Below are 9,324 nucleotides of genomic sequence, written 5' to 3' on the forward strand. Positions count from 1 at the left end.
AAAAAAAACCCCGAGCCCGGTCCAACTCGCACACCTCAAATTTCACGCAGAGCAACAATTCTGGGACTAAACCCAAATACAACAGTCGGTCAGACACACAAACACACAAACTGGCTGAATCACATCTAAAACTCCAGCAGAAGACGTGATGAAGCGCTGAAGATGATTAATAGCAGCGAGAAAAAGAGAAGAGCCGCTGAAAGCTTTTTCTGATTTCCACAAGTCACAGTTTTGTTGCACACACACACAAAATTGTGTTTCCAGCGACACTCGGGGGACATTAATCATTTAGGTGTTTGATGTGGCATCAGGTAGGTCAGTATTGGAAGATTTTTTTGCCTTAATCTACTAACTCATCGTGTGTCTATTAAAGATGCCACTGATATGAACAGTGTTGCTCAATGGGTGAATAATTGGTCAGTTTTACTCAATAAAAACATAAAGAGATGCTTTTTTTTCTCACATGGATCCAGTAATGAGAAGTAGAATGTTTTTATATAATGATTTCCTTGATTGTGTATGGTCATTAGCGGCATCACTGGACTCATTCAGACACGAAGCAGACAAGTCTACGTGCTGTCAGTTCAATAGAGAGGAGTGCCCGTCTAAAAGGGGCTTGAGTCACTGCTGTAATGCTAGCCAAATAATTCCTGCTGCTGCTTCACACTGAAAGCATTCGACTGGCAAAACAAAGGCTGGCCTTTATATTCGGCTAATCGCAGGAAAGGCATTCATCTAAAATAAGCAAAACAAGACAATTAACCCCTTGAGGTCTAAACAACATTTTCAATTATCAGTTTGCCTGTGCTCGTTTGTTTGCATAAATCAACAAGAAGTTGATTTAGCACAAGAAAATGTGTAAATACAATTGCAGATACTGAAGACCTTTAGTATGGGTTATATGATGATGGATTTATTGTCTTTGACTCATTCAAGTTCAAGGTTCTTTATTTGTCACATGCATAGTTATACAAGTATAACACACAGTGAAATGTAGCCTGACACGCTCCTCGACATGTGCAAAAAAATTGGGGGGGGGGGGGGAGAGGAAGAACATTATATATATATATATATATATATATATATAATATATATATATATATATATATATATACATTTATATATATATATATAGTATATACACTGGGTGAATGTGCAGTAGTAGCAGCAAGCAGGTGAATTCTGTACATTAATATGAATAGACATCTGACTATTTTACAGGATAGACAATATAAACATATTTAAAATTAAAGGAATTGAAATGTACATTGTGCCTTGGTTTAGTGTCTGGAAGAGTCCTGTCTCAGTCAATTATAGATGATGTGAGAGGGCGGGTGTGTGTGTTTAGGGCACGGATGGCTTGGGGATAGAAGCTCCTCTTGAGTCTCTCTGTCCTTGCCCGGAAGATGCGGAACCTTCTACCAGATTGCAGAAGTTGGAACAGTTTGTTGCCAATGGTGCATTACATTTATCTAAGCCTTTATTATATTTTGCTGTTGATGTCATGGTAAATTCAATTCAATATCTTTTATAAAGCGCTAAATCACAAAAACAGCTGCCTCAGGACGCTTTATATGGTAAGGCAACAATAGAACACAATAATAAAGAGCAAAGACCATCAATGAGCAAGAACTTGGTGACAACAGGAAGGAAAAACTCCTGTTTGCCAGGAAGAAACCTCCAGCAGACCTGAGCTCAGGGAGGGGCTGTGACCGGGTATGTCAGCTTTGATTTCAGAGCAGGTTAACTTTAAATGTCATAATGTGGGGAAAAAGCAAACAAAATGATGCACAACTCTTTCCACTGTGGAAAACCATCCACACCATGTGCACCCTCAAATCAGATCCCAGGTCAGTTTATTAAAACGAGCTCTGAATTCTGTTGTCTAAACTGAAGCCAGTCTGGATGATAACTTTAGGATTAAAGTGCCACTCAGTACTTACAACACCGCCCCGTCTCCCTTCCCTCACCCCCAACTGGACACGGCAGACAGCGTCCCCTCCCTGAGCCTGGTTCTGCAGGAGGTTTCTTCTGTTTAAAAGGGAGTTTTTCCTTCCCACTGCCGCCCACGTGCTTGCTCATAGGGGCTCATCTGCTTGTTGGGGCTTTCTCTGTTTTCTTTATATTAGTGTAGCATCTTTACCTTACAGTATTAAGCACCTTGAGTCAACTGTTGTTGTGAAAAAAATGAACTGAACTGATCATATGAGAAAGAAATACTTCTTATTGACCACATTTAAGACGCAAAAGTAAAACCAACAAGTGTATATTTTGGTTCTCTTCTTCCTTGACAATATTGATATTTTCTAATGTCTCGAGGTTTGGCACCAGTATCCTAGACAGCAGACACATCCGAGTCTAATCTGGACTACTTTTGGCACTGAGGTCTCACTTGCAGCGCTGCCAAATTTTTCATGGGCCAAATGTCACAACACAGCTGACCTCTGGCCCATACAAGGTGTGACTGAGACCCAGTGTGGCACATGAGGTCCAAATGTTCAGCGCTATCAGGGATGCTCTGAGATTTAAAAAAAAAAACATTCACTGAAGCTCATGAAAATCCTTGTCAGAAACAATCAACTCCATTATTAGCAACTGTGTTCTTGTCAAAGAAAAAACAAAACAAAACCACACAAATATTTGAAGATCATTAGTTATTTAAGACTCAAGTCTCATGTTGCAGAGCTAGCTGACAGCTGACTGGCAAAATCATGTAATTATAACTTGATTCAAAGCTGAAATGAAAATGGCAACAACAAGATAAATATTTGATCCATTCAGGTTTTGTTTAAAGTTTTTGAAATGTTGACACATTTAGTTGGTTAAAATTCCTTCTTACTTACACATTTTTGTTAAATTTCCACTGCAGACTCATTTCAATTTAACTGCCTTACTTTTCCATTGATATGCACTTAGTATAAGAACCCGTCTTACGTGTGTTTACATAATAACTATATTGTGTTTTATGCTGTAAATAATCTCTGTTCCCAACAAACTTCCAGCTGAGGTGGATTTCATTTCATGATGCTTTATGGTTGCGACACGGGGCCTCTGTGACGCACCCCAAGGCCCTAGTGACCTCAGCTAAAACGGGGTCCTCGCCTCGACTCGCACCCCACTGTTCGAACCATCTGCTGGGTCTTTTCTGTGGCAGCCGGCCTCAGGAAACACACTGCAGCAGGGGGTTGATGGGAAAAGATGCTGTGAGTTTTACTGTTGCTCAAGAGTGTGTCTGTTTGGGTGCATTTAAAAAAAAAAAAAAGTTTTAAAAGTTGAGACAGAGTCACTGAGCCAACACCTCGCAAAGTTTTAATGGCCTAAAATAAATGAAAGTTTAACCTTAACTCTCTGTAAACTCTTACTAACAAGACTTCCAAGTCTATGCTTATTGGTCAAACTTTTGTTTTTCCCTCAGGAAACTGAAGTTAGAACAGATTCAGCCAAATAGAAGAATTAGAAATTCAGTAAAAATGTTGAGAATCTTGTTGGGTGTAATAATCTGACATCATATGGCTATTTTATGAAAAAAGGACATTAAGTTTTATTTTATTTTTTTTTAAACCACACGCACCCATTCTTCTGATAGACAAAACTGAACTAAATATGCTTTAAACAGGTCTGAGCAGCTCCACTCGGCTAACCACATCAAGCAAAATGAGTAAATGCTCTGCAGCATTCAGGTAAACTATGAACGATAGCTGTAACTCGATCCTGCTGATATGTCACTGTCACATAACCCTCCTGGTTTGCCTCTGTTTACATTCATTCCCTGACTGGATGGTTTACAGCGCCCTGAATGCCTGCTGTACTCGAAGATGTCACTGTTTGCATTTCTACTTGTGCACTCATGTGTCTGCTGTGCTGTGCCATCATTTGCGATATTGAGCCGTTCACGCTGAGCCTAACAAATCCTGATAGCAGTTTCAGTGAAACGCAGGAAGGAGTTTCAGTCTGTACTCTTACTGCCCGAGCTATGAAATACAAGTGTTACTGCAACACTAGAAGACAGAACAACAATTTGAAACCATGAACGTTTGCAGTGTCTGATCTCAGGTAAAGCACAGTTACATACCTGATCAGGAGAGATTATTTTAAGTGAAAAAAGCCTTTTTCATGTAGCATCAGCATTTGTACCCCTTTACTAGATGAGTGTCTGCACTGTTATAACAGCTGGCCGCAGGACTGGGAATGATTTTCTAAACTCTATGAACATGTTCATTTTTAACACTTTTAGAATGAGGACAGACTCACAAGAGCGACAACAAACTGCAAAGGCTAAAACCGCCGGCTTATTTTTATTGTTTTCATTGCTCCAGTGCTTACTAGATTACAAGAAGTGTAAGGGAACAGGTTACCAATCCAAAAACCTGAATAAACACGTCTTTAAACGCTATAAAAGTTTTTGTTTTTTTCCTCTGGTGGATTGTGACTCGTACGGAAACGTATTAATAGCGCACCAAGTTTTGTACTCATATCTGAGGTTGCAAATAACTGCAGTTTGAACAAAAGCAAAGGGTAAAATAAATAAACCTAAACAGTGCATGGCTGATCGGCTCACTGGGGTCACATCAGATAATAACTTGACCATGAGAAGCTGATATTTTTAAAAGTCAGCCAAACATGGTTCCTTGTATTTGCTTTTCTTCAAGATCTCAGAGAGTGACAAGGAACAAGCCGCTGTGGACGGCTGGGAAAATGGAGCTGTTTATGGGAACAAGAACTACTTTAAAAAACACAGTGGATAACACCGAGGGAATGAGAGACTGAGAACATGGAGGCAAGAGGAAAACGGTGATGGATGGAAGACAGAAGGGGAAGCGGAGGAGAGGCAGACACACACACACTCAGACACGCTATAATATGAGTTGGCAGACTGCGAGCGAACAGAAGCAGATGATAGAAAGCAGTCATTCAGATCAGACGACCATTTAAATCAACCGGTCACACCGAGAGGTTTCATTTCAGTCCAGCATGGGTTTCTGAAGCCCACCCCAGCAACGTATCTGGACCGAGAGAGCTGATAAATGATTTCACTAATTGATATATTTAAACTCTTACATCAAACTATTTTAAAAACATTCAGTATTTTATCAGCATACGGTCCACTCATTCTTCGCAGGGTGCAAAAAGCCTCTGAAACAATCAGTTGAATCAGGTCCAGATGAGCCGCCATCAAGAGGACATAATTATATAAACAGAGAAAGGCTGTTAGTGTGCTGATGTAAAAATATGCTAAACACCTCACTCTTAAAATAGAGCGGCCTGTAGCTGCTGCACATGCAGCCGAACCCCATCGACACCACCAACACGGCTGACTCTCGGACAAAAAGCAGCGCTGTTAAACGCGACCGCCTTGCTACCGAATCTGACGGCACAAATTTTAAATCTCCACAAAGCCATCCTTTAAAGTTTCCAAAGATGTCAAACATAATAAGCTTTCAGAATATTTAAAGCCCCGTGTTAAATGATCTCCCCCTCAGTGGAGACATCTCAAAGTAAACAGCTTCTCTGGGAAGCCATCGAAGCTGTGCTGGCATATCCTCTGGGGACAATAGTCAGCTTTTTGGCGCGCTAGCAAGATGCTATGCAAAGGAGTTGCATGTTAGTAATTGTTTCTCTCAAATATGATTACTCGTGTAAACGGAAACTGAAAAGTCCCGTCTCTTACCTACAGATTCTGCACTTTTATTTGCAGATATCTCGCTTAGCACTTTAGGCATAGTCTGATAAATTTTAGGTGATGCCAGGTTCTCTTATACCGTGTGAGATATTGGCTGTACTCACAGCTTCAAAAGGCTTTTACCTTTCAGGGCCAATGAAGCCACATTTTCCTCTTTTCAAAAATCTAGTCAGGACTTTCCATTTAATAGGAAACAAAAACAGCAAAAATGCACGAATACACTACAAAAGATCCAACAAAAGCAATCTCTGTTCCAGAATGAGCCGTTTATTCACATTTAACTCTGGGCAGCTCTACAAGTAAATCTAAAAAACAAAAACAAAAAACAAAACGGGTAAGACAGCCATCATCGAGCCAAAATGCAAAACCCTAAGTACACAAACTTGTTGTCGCCATCATCTTGTTAGCACCTTCTGTTTGGAACTGGCCACAGTGTAAATAACACTGAACTGAACTGGGGGAAAACAAATGTTCTTGGGGCCTTTGGGGTCCAATTTGAAACTGGAGAGGAGCGGTCGAGAACTATGCTGGATGCCACCCAGAATGAAAAGTAGAGCTGAGATTGGTTCATGTCGGGACATGTGGCTGAGGTCCGCTCCGATCAACCCAAAAAACCTCTAACAAGCTTGTCCGGTTGACATCTAAACAAATCCTCATCCTTCATGCCCGAGACCCAGAGAGGAGGAATCAGAGTTTTAGAGCTGGAAATGAGGAGATTTTCAGAAAGTGGAAAACTTTTGTTGAGTCAGATTGTTCAAAAGGTTAAAGATTAAAGATTGAGCTCATGAGGGCGCTCATAAGGAAAGTCTTTCACCTAAAACTCACCAAGTTCTTGAGGCCCTAACCTCTCAGAATTTAGTGGAGAATTAGAATACTAATGTTCTGATGTTTTTCACTTTTCAGATCCTGGACAGCTGGGAAACTCAGAAAATAGATGGAGAAAGCAGATCATAGAAAGCAGTCCCATAACCAGAGCCAGAGAAAGGTGTGTGTAGAGTGTCAGTAATTGGCTGATATATGAGAAGAGTGCTTGTTTGAGGGGCAGCGGGGTCTCAGCAGGAATTCATTTCTTAAAAACATCCCGAAGCCTTCAATTAACCCCGTTAGCCCCCTCCCACCAACGCCACAAACACATGAGCAGCTGAATCTGCCAAAATAAACAGCCAATGGCATTCCTGAAAACCCCCAGCAGAGGAAGGGGGTGAAGGGGAGCTTGAGAAATGAGCAGAAATAGGAATGGATGGGAATGAATAAAAGAGCAGGAGTAGTTTCTAAAAACTGGCAACACAATAAATTTAAAGGGCTTTCAAAATAAAAGGCAGCAGCAGTTGTAGCTCTTACTTATTCAGTGTTCAGGCCTGTTGATCCCTGGTGACATCAATCACCTCAGTCTCCTGAAAGAAGCACAAAAAACATGACTCGAGTTATATATAAAAAACCTGTTTGGGTAAAGAGCAGAGGCCATTAGTCATCTGATATCTCACAGCACAGCTTGAATTTGCTGAAAACTGAAGGAATGAATGGCTGGCCTGAGGGTTGCACTAGGATTACAGGTCAAATCCAGGTGACATATTTGTTCCTGATTAAACCTGAGGACTGCAGGGACTGCATCGTGTTTCTTTTGTCGATTCTATCTGAGGAGCTTAAGGGCAACAATCCAGACTTTTCCTTACAAATCCTCCCCATTATTTTTTTTTTCTTTTAGTACTTTGTCTATTTACCCTGATCATCTCCCTCGTGTGGAGTTATTAATGACTCTATGCTGGCATCATAGTTTGTAGCTATCTGACTAACCATGCAACATGGGCTGGTGTGAATATTTCAGAAACTCCTGATCTGCTTAGATTCTCCCACACGGCCATCTCTTGTTTTTGCAGAGAATGGCCCAAAAACGAGAAAATATCCAGTGAGCGGCAGTTCACGGGGTTAAAATGTCTTCTCGATGTCAGAGTTTAGAGGAGAACGCCCTTTGGCTGCTTTAAGCAGATACGAAGGCGACAGTGACTCAAATAGCCACTCATTACAACCAAGCCACGCAGAAGAGCATCTCTGATTGCACAACACATCGTACCTTGAAGCAGAAGACCACACCGCGTGTCACTCAAGTCATCCAAGGACAGGAAAACCAACCCATCGTTCACACCGGCTCACCAAAATAAGACAGAAGACTGGAAAACATTGCCTGGTCTGATAAGTTTCAATAGCCGAGGCACAATTTGGTATGAATACCATGAAAACATTGCTCCATCCTGCCTTGTATCAACGGTTCAGGCTAAGCTCAAATCTCAAATCATCTCAAACTGGTTTCTTGAGCATGATAACTAGTCCATGTGTTCTGGACTCTGTCCCTAGTCTTAACGTTATCAATTAAAAGTGTTATAAACACTTAAATCTCTGATTATGAGTTATTATGTACTAAAGACATGTGCCATCAGAACACAGCAACACCACAAATCATCAAAGACTTCATGATTTTTGTAGACCGAGCCTCATGTCCAGCTATGAATTAGCTGGACTTCATTTGTTGGTTATTGTCACATTTTCCAGACAAAGTCTGGGTACCTCAGCCTGCTCCGTGCACAAAAACAGAAATGAAGTGTGTCCTGAGAGCTGCAGAGCCTGCTACACAACGAGCCTGGAGATCACAGCAAAGCCAGTGATGGCATTTTTAATTAAACCCAGTTCATTCACAGCAAGAGCCAGAAATATTATACTATCTATTAGAGAAAAGACATATTACTGCCTGGACTAATAACAAAAAGCTGGAGCTGTGCCCGAGCTTAAACAGAGCCCTTCACTGGGGCATACATTAAACTAAAGGCATTTTAATTTGTGATAATACAGAGAGAGGGTCTCAGTTTTCCCTCTCATACTGATAGCATTAATGCTTATAGGCACACCAGGTAAAACAAAAGGACTTTTTAAACTAAAAAGATAAAAAGAAAAGAAAAATCAATTTGGGGACTAATCTTCATAATGAGACAACCAAGCAGACAAAAAGCTACAGACGCTGAGAACATTTAATGAACAAAGCCCAGCTGAGGTGTAAATGTTGCTGAATAAGCCTGCAGTAATACGGTTCACAGGTATCTTCAATTTCATTTCACACTGCGATGAGGACGCTGCTCGCCTCTGCTCCAGAAACAAGAATTAAGGTCGTCCGTGCCTCCGTTCGCATCACACTGAAACCAGCAGAAAAAGAAGCTAGTGAGGCGAGACTGTGTGTGTGTGTGTTTGTGTGGTTAAGTTTGTTTGGCAGCACTTCTAACAATGTCGAGGCCCTCGGTGCTATCCAACAGAATAGCCCAGTCTGTCTCGACTATCTCAAAGAACCATATGCTTCTGGATCCCAGCGCCCAGTCGCGTGTGTGTCTGTGTGCATCTGTGTGTGTGTCCATATGTTCTAGCATCTAAACATCCAGCATCTAAAAGATCCAGATGGCGAAGCATCAGTCGACACAATGTCTCCTTCCATCAGCAGGAAGTAACTTGAAAACCGTAAAGACAACAAACGTTCATCATCCGGGCTTTAGGAGCCGACCACACCGCTCACTTGACAATTATAGAGTAGTTATCATATTACGATAAGTATAACACACACACACACACACACACACACACACACACACACACACACACACACA

General features: G+C 41.2%; 1 protein-coding gene across 2 annotated transcripts in view; it reads right to left on the minus strand.

Moving 5' to 3' along the window:
• plxnb2a.1 (plexin b2a, tandem duplicate 1) overlaps positions 1 to 9,324 on the minus strand; it is a 231,616-nt gene that overhangs the window by 132,723 nt on the left and 89,569 nt on the right. Inside the window, exon 3 of one of the 2 annotated variants that reach the window (XM_042220153.1) lies at positions 7,022 to 7,074. The exons of the other annotated variant lie outside the window; for it this stretch is intronic. The gene's annotated coding sequence lies outside the window, so the exon portion shown is untranslated. The remainder of the gene's footprint in view (positions 1 to 7,021; positions 7,075 to 9,324) is intronic. 2 annotated transcript variants of the gene reach the window in all.

Source organism: Haplochromis burtoni, unplaced genomic scaffold (genome assembly GCF_018398535.1).
Source record: "Haplochromis burtoni strain Fernald_Lab_line unplaced genomic scaffold, NCSU_Asbu1 Contig_44, whole genome shotgun sequence".
In the NCBI taxonomy this organism is placed as follows: Eukaryota; Metazoa; Chordata; class Actinopteri; order Cichliformes; family Cichlidae; genus Haplochromis; species Haplochromis burtoni.